Here is a 13,105-nt window from a genome sequence, read left to right as displayed (position 1 = left end):
TGTCATTTACTTGGTAGACCCTTTTGTCTCTTTTCTGTGGTTTGTAAGGCATGCTTTATTCCGAATGTCTGCTCCTCTGGGAAGATTGGCCCCAAATGATGGTGCAAATTGTTTGCTGTTGCTTTTGGCACGCAGGATCCAGTCGCGTATGTTTGTTTGTAATGGCATGTTTGTTCCAAATGGTGTAAAATTCAATAGGAACCAGTCCAGGACTTTGTTTTGTGTGAAACTGTTTGTTTTCAGCCTATTTCTCGTAGGACACACAGATACTGGGTCCATCCTCTGCATTGTAACTGTGGAAAAAACGCCATAAAAAACGCCAAGGCAATAAACCCACATGGCTTTTTTTCTCTCCCATAGACTTCTATTGGAGGAAAAACGCCAAGATTTCTTGCAAAAAACGTCAGAGTGTCAACATGCTGCGATTTTGAAAAACTGCCACAGAGCCCAAAAAAGCAGAAAAACGCCAAAGAGGACTGAAAAAACGCCAAACAGAAAAACGCCAAGTGGAAATGGCATTTTGCGATTTCCTATTGAATTACAGCTAACATCTGGCTGCAGCCGTTTTTTACAAAAAAAACGCCAGGTGGCGCTATTGGCGTTTTTATAGGCGTTTTTAGCAAAAAAAAACCAAGTGGAAACCTAGCTTAAAAGTGCAGTATTGCAGTTTTTTCATGTCCAAAAAACTGCAGTATTACTTCAGAAAAACTGCAGTATTTTTTTGTAAGGGTTGAGCAGGGAAAGTTATCCGATATATCAAACGACTGATAACAGCTGCCTCCAGGTGTGCAGATTGAACTACATTAATTTATACAGCGCCAGCAGATTCCATAGTGCTGTTACAATAAGAGGTTAGAAGGTCTAAAAATTAGGTAAATACAACCTCAGATGAACAACAAAACATGACCTATTACACCATATACTATAAAAAGAAATTAGGAGAAGAGATTAGGAATTTCTTTTTAGGATACAGTCATGTGAAAAACAATGTACACCCTCTTTGAATTATATGGTTTTACATATCAGGACTAAAAATTAGGTAAATACAACCTCAGATGAACAACAACACATGACGTATTACACCATGTCATGATTTATCCAACAAAAGTAAAGCCAAAGCGGAGAAGCCATGTGTGAAAAACTAAAAACACATTATGATCCAATAGCTTGTAGAACCATGATAAGCAGCAATAACTTGCTGTCCGATCTCCTGTAACTGCTTCCGGCACGAAAGCCGAAAAGCTGTTACATTTTAAAATGCCGATCAGGCATTCCCTTCATCGGGGATATCCTGTCCTCCGATGAGGCACAGACGCTGCAATCTCTATGCAAGTCTATGGAGATCAAAGTGTGATCGGTGCAGGGGGATCGCGGGGAGGAAAGTGAGAAACCATGTTTCTCACCCTCCTCCCATGCTGAAACAGAAAACAAAGAAAAAAAAAACGGTTAGTCATTTTAAAAAATAATATAAAAATCATTAAAATAAAATAATAATAAAAAAATAAAGTCATTGTGACATCAATAACATGTTCAAGAGGTCCCTATACAAAAAATAAAATAAAAATATATATAAAAAAATATAATAAATTTTTTAAAAAAAACCTTACATCCCATTGCCCTAGCACCACATATACCCAGTATACCCCTCCTGCCCCCATTCACAACCCCCAAACCCATTAAGCCATAAGTATAAAAATTCTGCAAAAAAATGTACACCTTCTAGCATGTTCCTTATAAGTGCTGGGAAAGTATGGAAAATCTATATAAATTAGGTATTTCTGAAATCAGGACACCTGAATTGATAAACTTGGAGGGGATTTTCCATCCCTTTACCTAATTTTGTGAGGATTCAGAAGGAAAATTTAAAAATAAATTAGGTGGTTTTTTCTAATTTTCGCAAAATTTCTGATTCTAAATTTTCAGCTAATCATCCAACTATGGTATCAAAAGAAAGCTCTATCTCTCCTTGAAAAAACAATATATAGTTTATATGGGTACACCATTCACAGGAAAAGAGAATAATCCTGAGCCGACATAGCGCAAAAACGGCAAAATTGCTCTGGGACATGAGGTACCAAAAACCCCTGGGATTGAAGGGGTTAAAATGCTTTTAGAACCTGGGCTACATTGTTCTGGCGTCACAACTGGCTTTTATTATCATATTATTAATTAAGAATAAATACCATCAAGTTGAATAATCACTGCAAAATAGAAATCTTTAAAACTCCCGCCATAACATAGAAGGAACAAAATGCAACACGGATCATAGTGCGACTCAAGCGCCACATCACTATAGCATTGAGTGATATACACAAGAATCAAAACGCATCGTTAGCTCTGTGTCTTCGCTGAAGGAACCATTTTGGTGTGGATAACAAGTCTCAACAAAGATTTCCGCTGGAGAAAATGGCCGCTATTATTACGTAAAAATAATAACGTTTACGGCGACACGTTTTGGACTCTGTTGCTGCATTCGGTGTTTAGAACTCTAGTCAGAGAGCACATGTGGAGATGGATCGATAGGAGAATGAACCCAGTTGCTTTAGTGCGATGTAAGAAGAAAAATGGGTGTCATGGAAGACGTATGCATTATGAATTGAAACGATCACACACTGGTAACAATTTGCCATTTCATTGGGGGCTTTTATTAGAGGAAGTAGAGTTATTGTGGTCGTTAACGCATGAGACGTATGCTTTATAACAGGGGTGGAGAACTCCTAGAGCTCTCTCTTATTAAAATACGTTTCTGTGAGCACCTCTGGCAACGAAGTTATAGCCTAATGTGAAATGTTATATGTAGTCCTCTTCCTGTAACTACCTGGTAAACTTCTTTATAGAGTTTTATTACTGTGTATACATACAGTCTGGGGTATCCACCGCACATGTGCTTTTTCATGCACACTTTGGTCACATATCTTTTTTTTATTCCATTAGGTTATGCGTACTGTGTCGGAGAAAATTTAACTGATCTCACTGTGACTGCTGAGGTTGAAGTTACATATTTAGGAGTCATTAGTTTATTAGAAATTGGACTTGTGGACTTTTTCAGCACAAAAGATAAATGGAAATATACCCTTTCATGAGCCATGCCTAAATATTATTCCACCTGAATCCTTTGGGTGATATGTAGCTTGTGTGATCTTTTTTTTTTTTCTTCATCTACTTCCAGCTTTCTACTATCAAACATGAGCTATGGCTTGTCAACTCCATTTCCATTGCATGTACCGTGCATTAAGCATAGCAGGAAGCCATGGCACACACACAGCGCCTTCATGAGACACCATGCACAAGTGGGAGAATTAAGGTAATATTATATATATATATATTTGCGTGTTGATTGCATGTAATATGATTGTCTTGTTGGGATATGCATTTCTTCAAATCTAGTACAATGTATCTAGCCTTGCAGTGCACACTGTGGCTTTTAGTTCCCCATTCTTAACCGTATTGGGTTGTTCTGCCATGTGTGCCAGAGAAAGTCTCCCCAGACAGCCTGAGGTCTCACTGTGACTGTTCTGGTTCGCAGAGAGAGAAACATGAATCTTTTAAGCACAGGATAAATGGGGGGGGGGGGGGAAATACCCTTTATTGGGTCATGCCTAATTACCATTCCACCTGTATGTTTTTTGAGTGATATTTAGCTCATGGGATCATCTTTTTTCTTCTTATAACAGATTTCTACAATCAAATATGAGATTTTACCTTCTGTGGCCTGTAAACCGATTGCTGGAAGGCTCAAGTTTTCATTACATGTACTATTGACCATGCACTATGTATAGCAGGATACCCTTCTGTGCATGCCATGGTACACACAGAGTGTCTCTATGCAACACCAGGGCATAAGTAGGAGAATTGAGGTAATTAATTTTGTTATATATACTTGCAGGTTGATTAGGATGATCATTCCAACGGGACTGGCATTTAACATGATTATGCCTTCCTGAGATATGCATAATTTCTTCAAATTAGTAAAATGTGTCTAGCCTTGTAGTGCACACTGTGGCTTTTAGCTCCCCATTCTTAACCGTATTGGGTTGTTCTGCCATGTATGCCAGAGAAAGTCTCCCCAGACAGCCTGAGGTCTCACTGTGACTGTTCTGGTTCGCAGAGAGAGAAACATGAATCTTTTAAGCACAGGATAAATGGGGAAAAAAGTACCCTTTATTGAGTCATGCCTAATTACCATTCCACCTGTATGTTTTTTGAGTGATATTTAGCTCATGGGATCATTTTCTTCTTCTTCTTACAGATTTTTACAATCAAATATGATATTTTACCTTCTTTGGCCTGTCAACCCAGTGCTGGAAGGGTCAGATTTCCATTACGTGTACTATTGACCATGCGCTATGCATGGCAGGATACCCTTCTGTGCATGCCATGGTACACACAGAGTGTTCCATGCAACACCAGGGCATAAGTGGGAGAACTGAGGTAATACATTTTCTTATATATACTTGCAGGTTGATTAGGATGATCATTCCAATGGGACTGGCATCTAACATGATTATGCCTTCCTGAGATATGCATAATTTCTTCAAATTAGTAAAATGTGTCTAGCCTTGTAGTGCACACTGTGGCTTTTAGCTCCCCATTCTTAACCGTATTGGGTTGTTCTGCCATGTGTGCCAGAGAAAGTCTCCCCAGACAGCCTGAGGTCTCACTGTGACTGTTCTGGTTCGCAGAGAGAGAAACATGAATCTTTTAAGCACAGAGGATAAATGGGAGGGGGGGGAAATACCCTTTATTGGGTCATGCCTAATTATCATTCCACCTGTATGTTTTTTGAGTGATATTTAGCTCATGGGATCATTATTTTTTTCTTCTTCTAACAGATTTTTACAATCAAATATCATATTTTACCTTCTTTGTCTTGTCAACCCAGTGCTGGAAGGGTCAGATTTCCATTACGTGTACTATTGACCATGCGCTATGCATGGCAGGATACCTTTCTGTGCATGCCATGGTACACACACAGAGTGTCTCCATGCAACACCAGTGCATAAGTGGGAGAATTGAGGTAATTAATTTTGTTATATATACTTGCAGGTTGATTAGGATGATCGTTCCAATGGGACTGGCATTTAACATGATTATGCCTTCTTGAGATATGCATAATTTCTTCAAATATAGTAAAATGTATCTAGCCTTTTAGTGCACACTGTGGCTTTTAGCTCCCCATTCTTAACCGTATTGGGTTGTTCTGCCATGTGTGCCAGAGAAAGTCTCCCCAGACAGCCTGAGGTCTCACTGTGACTGTTCTGGTTCGCAGAGAGAGAAACATGAATCTTTTAAGCACAGAGGATAAATGGGGAAAAAATACCCCCATGCCTAATTATCATTCCACCTGTATTTTTTTGAGTAATATTTAGCTCATGGGATCATTTTTTTCTTCTTCTAACAGATTTCTACAACCACGCACTATGCATAGCAGGATACCTTTCTGTGCATGTCATGGCAAACACAAAGTGCACCTCTGTGTGACACCAGGGCACAAGTGGAAGAATTGAGGTAATAATAATATTTTATATATATATTTTTATGAGTTGATTAGGTTGAAGATTCTGGTGGGACTGGAATGCAACATGATTATGTCTTGCTGAGATATGCGTTATTTCTTCAAATATAGTAAAATGCGTCTAGGCTTGTAGTGCACACTGTGGCTTTCAGCTTCCCATCATTTGCCGTATTGGGTTGTTCTGCCATGTGTGCCAAAGAAAGTCTCCCCAGACAGCCTGAGGTCTCACTGTGACTACTCTGGTTCGCAGCGAGAGAAACATTGATCTTTAGGTCACTTTTAAAAATGTGTACATTTCTAGGTTTTTATATTTTAATGTAACTGGCTGGTATAGTTTCAGGAAAATATCTGCTCGTTTTTTCTTCTAACAGTTATCTTGGATAATCAAGAAAATGTATATAGTGTTAGACAGAACCCTCCAAAAAATTTGTTGGCAAAAAGTATTGTGCCACTAGAATTTCCCACTTTTAGCACTCATGCCTTCTCCTCTCTGTACCATGCAGACTTAAATCACCAGACGCGGAATTTAGCTTTCCTGAACATGAAGAGCATTAATAAGGAACGGAAGAGAAAAACCTTGCCCTCATATTAAATATGTATAGCAAGAGGTATTAGCAGTAGAAAGAGGAAAGTGCTCATGCCGTTGTACAGATCACTGGTGAGACCTCACTTGGAGTATTGTGTGCAGTACTGGAGACCGTATTTCCAGAAGGATATAGAAATGTTGGAGAAAGTGCAGAGAAGGGCTACTAAAATCCATGTTACAAGATAAACCCTACCAGGACAGGTTAAAGGCTCTTAACCTATATAGCCTGGAAAAAAGACGTGACAGGGGGGATATGATAGAAACATTTAAATACTTAAAGGGAATCAACAAGGTAAAGGAAGATAGTTTATTTAAAATGAGAAATACTACCACAACAAGAGGACATAACCATAAACTAGAGGAGCGAAGGTTTAATGGTAACATCAGAAAATATTACTTTACGGAAAGGGTAGTAGACGCATGGAATAGCCTTCCAGCAGAAGTGGTAGATGTTAATACAGTAAAGTCATTTGAGCAAGCATGGGATAGGCATAAGGCCAAGCTAGATATAGGATAAGGACTGGGTGGGCCTACTGGTTCTTATCTGCTGTCACTTTCTATGTTTCTATGTATAATGTCTGCAGAGCTAAAGGTGTATGTGTATGTATGTATATATATATATATGTGTGTGTGTGGCTGTGCTCGCTGTGGCTTTCAGCATTCCCCATTCTTGATCATATTGGGGTGTTGTGCCAGAGAAAGTCTCCCCAGACAGCTGGAGTTCTCTGGTTCGCGGTGAGAGTTACATGGATCTGTGGGTTTAAATACTTAACCTAGTTCTTCCAATTTTACTTTGTGCACACCTCAGCTAACATAATTTTTTCCGGATCTCTCTCTCTTCTACAGTTTCTAGAAGAAGTCTGCTTCAGTTTTGTAATTCCAGTAAACGACTTTCAACTTTAGAAAACCCCAAGTAATGAAAGAACTGAGATTGGCGCAAGCCTGAGCACCATGAACTATCTACATACAATGATTGCTAATATGAAGATCATTCTGCCTACTGTAAGTATAGCCACGCATAACCTGGTTTTAAGCACTCTTTGGCCTTCCAATTCCTCATTGTCCCACTGTTTTGTGGAGTTCTGCCAAAAGTGCAAGAGTGAAGCTCCCCAGACAGCTTGAACGAACATTGCCATGACGGTTCAAGTTCGCAGAGAGAGGAACATTCTCCCAGTGGGATATTAATTGCATGTTTGTGCAGTATAATTCTGTAAAAATCTGCTGGGATTTCGTTCTGTTTATCTCTCAAACTGAGATCTACTATTAAAATCACTTATAGTATTCTATCTTGGTTAGTGAAAAGTATTTACTTGCCTCTTTTCAGTTCCTGGTAGCCTTTGATATAGGATGGTGTTTCCCCTAACCTGCCTCTGTCTCTCTTGTTGTTTATGACCCTTCCATAGAAAGCACAAGTGTGTAAAATTTTTTCCCAATACAAACACCGTGTATTGGTTTCTAGTGAACTCTACCCAACTAAGACTAGTTGTTACTATTGTTTCAAATACTCCATGTTACATTGTTTTAAGACGTTCCTTCAAGGATACTTGATAAAGATCTCATTGTGAGGTCTACACGCTGTTGTTGTCCTTCAATAAATCTGACTGAGCTGGAACCCTTGAGTGCCTGGAGCCTTTATTTATTTTATTCCTACAAGTATATCATTTTTTAACATGTTTTAACATATCATTTTTCCCAGTGCATTCGCTTCAGCTCTTCAGATATACTAAACTGCCTTCATATGAAGAAAAAGTGAAGGGTCAGAAGAAAAGGCTACTACTTCATCAGTACATATAAGATACAGATATTATCCTAATGGGCCTACTGTTGTATTGTATCATTTGTGTAATGCCTCAAAATATAAATATTTTTTTACATGGATCTGTTCATTTTCTTGTGATTATTCTCTACTGTGTCCCAAACATTGTTAGACTCTGATCCTGTTTTCTTTATTATTAAAAGGTTGCTCCAGTATCCCAGGCAGCCTTTTAGACAACAAACACTTTAATACAAATTTGTTACATCTGTCAATAGGAGATAAAACTTTTTAGTAGAAGCTGCTAAATGCCACACCTGTTCAATGTTTGGTGCTACTAATTGGTAACTAGAAGAAGCCACCCAGTGGCAGGAAAGCATTCTGACTGAAATGTTTAGGAGCACTTTCTGAACATACGCTCAGAGGATTTAGTTAGACCCTCCTCGCCAAGCTCCTGCGGGTGGATGAAAGGGGCAAATGCATATGGGGGGTTTGCAGAATACCCCTCATATTTCCAAGAGGAACATTGCAAACGTTTATGAAAGCTATTTTATTTATGAAGTGCATATGATGGCTGGCATGTCCTTTTAAGTGGCTGCAGCTTTTGCTCATACAGACCATGGGGCTTATGTGGAAATTCTGAGGAAGTTACCATAGCAACATATAAAATGTTCCTGCAGATTAGTTCATGTGTAATACTATGCTCCAAATCGGTTCCCTTGACATAAACTCTACACGTATTCATTAAAGGAATTGGAAAGTTTTATATTTGAACCTTTACTTTTAAACACAAGCAGTTTACAACAGTTTAGGTGCAAACCATATTAATTTTCTTTTTAAAGGGAGAGTCTAAAGTCCTTGGCACCCCTGCTATAGAAGTCATGAAGAATGTATTAAAATAAAAATTAAAGCGCTTAATTCACAATTTGCAGCAGTGCTGCAAATTCTACCTTATGTCATCTGACATTTCTTGTCTTTGGCTGCTTGAAGCTTTCAGTCAGTGGCAGTAATGTGCTTCAATAAAATCAATGGGACAGTTTTCCTCTTACTGCTTGACACCTTATGCATCCTTTCAGTGGCGGGAAAGTGCTCCCGTTGGAATAAATGGCCTTTAACACATGCGCACTAAAGAACCCACTGTGAGTGGGTATATCACGTGCAGGGAGATGCATTCGGCTGCATCTCCCGCAGAGCATTGACCTTGGGTATGGTGAATTTTGCAGACTCCACCATGCGTTTGCAAACAGGGGCAAATGAAAATGTAAAACAACCATGCAGCTATCATATGCTTTAAAGCGTGTATGATGGTGGGAGTGTCCCTTTAAACTTGTTATATATTATAGCTAAAATTGCCTTGCCTTTCTCTTGATGCTGGCTAATGAGCTGTGCTTGCACACTAACTCAATACTAACGCATTATATGTGGTGCTTTTGTTTTCATGATCTGTCGCTTATTAGCTCACTTATTGTATATATCTTTATACCCTTTTACTTATTTTTTTACGTCAATGGCTTTATGAGGTAAATGGCTTTATAAGGGTAATTTCAACCCTCTAGTCTACTCGTATATTGTCACTCATCGATTATTCTGAGGTTGGCTTCGGGATATTTTGATAAATCCCTAATGATTGCAGTTAGCGGATTTACTCCACGATATTTTACCTATGATAATGGGTACGCACACTTGCGTATCTTGAATGTTAAATGCTTAAAAGGAAGCTTCTAAATACAAGAAACCATATTAAACTCGGAACATTAAAAACTGCACTGCAGGGGATGTTATTTTGTGCAAACCCCATGAAAGCCTAATCTGCATTTTAACACCATCGGGCTATCTTCTGGATGCGCATGTCTATCAACAAGGAGCAACCCTCATCCTGTTTGGCCAAGGATGATTAACTGTTAAAACTTGAAGTTTGGATCTGCCGGATGGGTATATAGTAGTAGCTAGTGTCCTGAAAGTGTGGCACCTCCAAACCTTTCGCTACAAGGAAGTAGGTTAAGAACTTGTGACCGTCATAGAAAAACAAAAAAATATAGGGAAGTTTGCATGATGGGTACTTCTTAATTTCTACTACCATTGGAAACCATTTTAGGGAAGTATTCAGAGTATCTATAGCAAGGTTTATTTTATTAATCTTTTTGGTTTTGTCATTAATTTGATTTATATATTTCCTCTGTTAGCTGATTCTATCAAGGGATCAAAACTTAGACAACCTATTTATCATGGTAGAATTCTGAGGGACACGGCGACAAACGCTAGTGAATTTAGCTACAAATTACTGTTAAAATGTCATTTTGTTTGCCTTGTGACCAACAACACTCGCCAAAAGATCAAGATAATGTATCTGTTTGTTAAACCTGAGCACAAACATAATAATTTATCGCAGACATAATCAATACACTGACCCTGGGTAGGGAATTATCTTTTTTCAGGATAGTATTCCTTCCACATAGGGACAGAGTTAGGGTCAGTGTTGTGATATTGTCTGTGATTAATGTATTACCATATTATACTTACACTCAAGCTTAACGAGCATATCAATTATCTTAATCCTTTGGTGAGTGCTTGTTGGTCACTTTGGTTTTTTGCTTTCCTTATAGAAATAACGGATTTGATGGAAGATAAGAACCATTTGCTCCATCTGGTCAGCCTGTAATAGAATTCTTAATTTTTTGTAACATGATTAAAATGGTGCAGGATGTACTGTTTTATTAATTGCAAACTTTATTTAGTGCAAAATCACTTTTTTGGGGGGATACGTAATGAAAAAAAAAGGTTTATACGTATAAAAGAAACTAGTGCATAGAAACAGTAACAAAAATAGAAAATTAAGCATCAGGGCAAGCGGTAAAGATTTTTTCTTGTGGGATGTGGTAAGAAGTTGTGACGATACACTCCCTCCCATGGGGCTGCCATCTGCCCTCCAACTGAGAGGCCTTGCTGTGTTTTCTGTACAAGGGGTTATTTTAGGAAGCTTTATAAACCAGAGTGGATCCTGGCGGAAGCTTAATCCCTCCCTAGGGATTGTGAAATCCGATTTCAGCAAGGCATCCATGTAGGCAGACGGCGGTAGACGTTTCAGTGTTCATGACTGTTAATATTTTCATTTTTGTTGTTGTTGAGATTTCAAAACAATTCTTTAACTGCCTTTATAGCATGTCCTCTACCATCCCCTCCTCTTCACATTTTCATTGTTTCTCCTACCATTTTCTTCTGCCCCCCCATCCCCCTTATGTTATCCTGTTTTTCTATTCCACTCTTTTTCCCTTTCCATATTCACTCCTCCCTTTATAACTCTGTCCACACCCTCCATCCCACACCATTCCTGATTAACCAGTCTGTCTCCATAGTTACACTGATCCAGGCAGCCTCTGGGATTACAGGATGAGAAATAGGGTGGGGGAGGGGACAGTTACCATAGCGACTCTTGGTGAGGTTTTGCCACTCCCTTGGCATAGGCTCATGTGGAAAAGCTCATCCCACCCTGCCACCCGTTAACCACCAGTACCTAATGAAACCCTTTCACCGACACAGAACTATTACCACATTATATGTAATCTAATAAATTCTAATATGCTACTAACAGATAAAATGGCACTTTCATACTTGTTAAGTGTAGTTTGCAACCTTGTTTAGACAGTAATGTTAGATTACATCTTGCTATACAAGGTTATTTAACAAACTGGAATACCATTACACCAACATGTTCGGGTTCAGTCCTTGGGAGAAGCAGGTACAGAGGTTAATCTCCTCAGCCAAGCATTGGAACAGTAAGGCTGCTGTCGGCCTAGAGATTAAAATCCAAATATACTATGTGGGTTGAATATAAATGTTTTTTAATATATATAGTATAGTGGAGAGCTTGACTGGATAAAACATCTAATAATAGCTGCCCTCCTTAGTGGTCGGAAATCTTTCCAAAGAGAGAACAAACTTGCTTTTCTGTTATTTCCATTGACTCAGCATCTGTATGTTCCAAGGAAATACTACAAAATACCTTGTTTAATGCATCTAGCCAGTAGGGTCAAGAGAAGATGGATATAGTCAATTATTTCTCATTTTGAGCTCCAAACTGGTGTTATTAATTAAAAAAAAAAAGTTATGTTGTTGTTTTGTGACCAGACAGTCTTCTGAAATTGATCGTCCAGAGATAAGTCAAAGAATAAATAATAGTGTTATGAGTGTACCTGAAAGCATGATTACAATTATTTAGTCATTTTTATATAGTGCAATCACATGCCCAGGCTTGACATGACAAGTAGTACATAAAATAATTCGGACTTTAAAATCAAAAGGTTAGGAACATGGCAGCAAATAAGAGCATTTTAGTCCATCTAGTATGGAAGATTAAGAGATCCAAGAAAAAGAGCACTGTGTTTATGCTGGGGTCTAAAGATATTGAATACTGCTTGGCCTTCTGTAAGTCCTCTATATTAAGAACTATCAATGTATAAATGTTCACTAGTACTATAACTAGTACCACACTGAATGCCATTGTTGCAACTACAGCCGGACGCAGATTGTGCAAACCCGCACTAATATGGTGTCCATACTCATGTTTCATTCATTTGCATCCTGATGCATGGCTTCTTGGCCTGTTGTCTAAAATCAATCCGTGAGAAGAGCCATAGCTTGTGCAGTGCAAGAGGTGCCCCGCGTGCAGCAATACTAGTGCCTGAATGCGCTTCCCTTTGCCTGACAAGATAAGTGACCAGTGAAATGAGTGCCTTCTGACATGACATGAACCGATGTCTCTGGGGTGCTTTTCATATTGTTTGTCCCAGGATCTCTAGTTATGGCTCTGCGTGGGAGAGAGGGACACACCTTGTCCTCTGCCTTTACCATCAGAGGTGCTTCTTAGCCCCCTGAGAGGTCCAACCTGGGTTTTTGATTTTGGAAGGGGTATACTCACTTCACTGCACGCTTCACTAGCTGGGCACTATAACTATACTTTTTTTAGGGGGGGGGGGATTTGGAAGGCATTTTTTTTTTATAAAGCCTGCCTCAGAGCTGGGGCTGTAATAATACCTTTTTTCCTTTTGCCCTCATGCATTGTTTATATAGCCGTGACTATAAATGTATCTGCATTTTTGGGTTGAATATATTTTTATTAGAATAGAAAAAAATGGATGGATAGGTTTGTTTGAATTAAAAAAGCCTCAATAAAGCAGGGTCCCCTTACACTCTCCTTTTTCTGGCTTTCTGGAACCATCTCCTCTTGAAGACATCAGGGGTTCCCTCCTTTGCA

At 38.9% G+C, this 13,105-nt stretch overlaps 1 long non-coding RNA gene across 1 annotated transcript; it reads left to right on the top strand.

Annotated features, from left to right (window-relative positions):
* The first annotated feature begins 3,643 nt into the window (after positions 1 to 3,643).
* Positions 3,644 to 4,697, top strand: LOC128483564 (uncharacterized). Its single transcript, XR_008351085.1, has 2 exons — positions 3,644 to 3,857; positions 4,250 to 4,697. It is a non-coding gene; the product is annotated as an uncharacterized LOC128483564 (long non-coding RNA).
* Positions 4,698 to 13,105: the final 8,408 nt, after the last annotated feature.

The sequence above is a fragment of the Spea bombifrons genome, chromosome 3 (assembly GCF_027358695.1).
Source record: "Spea bombifrons isolate aSpeBom1 chromosome 3, aSpeBom1.2.pri, whole genome shotgun sequence".
In the NCBI taxonomy this organism is placed as follows: Eukaryota; Metazoa; Chordata; class Amphibia; order Anura; family Pelobatidae; genus Spea; species Spea bombifrons.
This window is presented reverse-complemented; position numbering and strand designations above follow the sequence as displayed.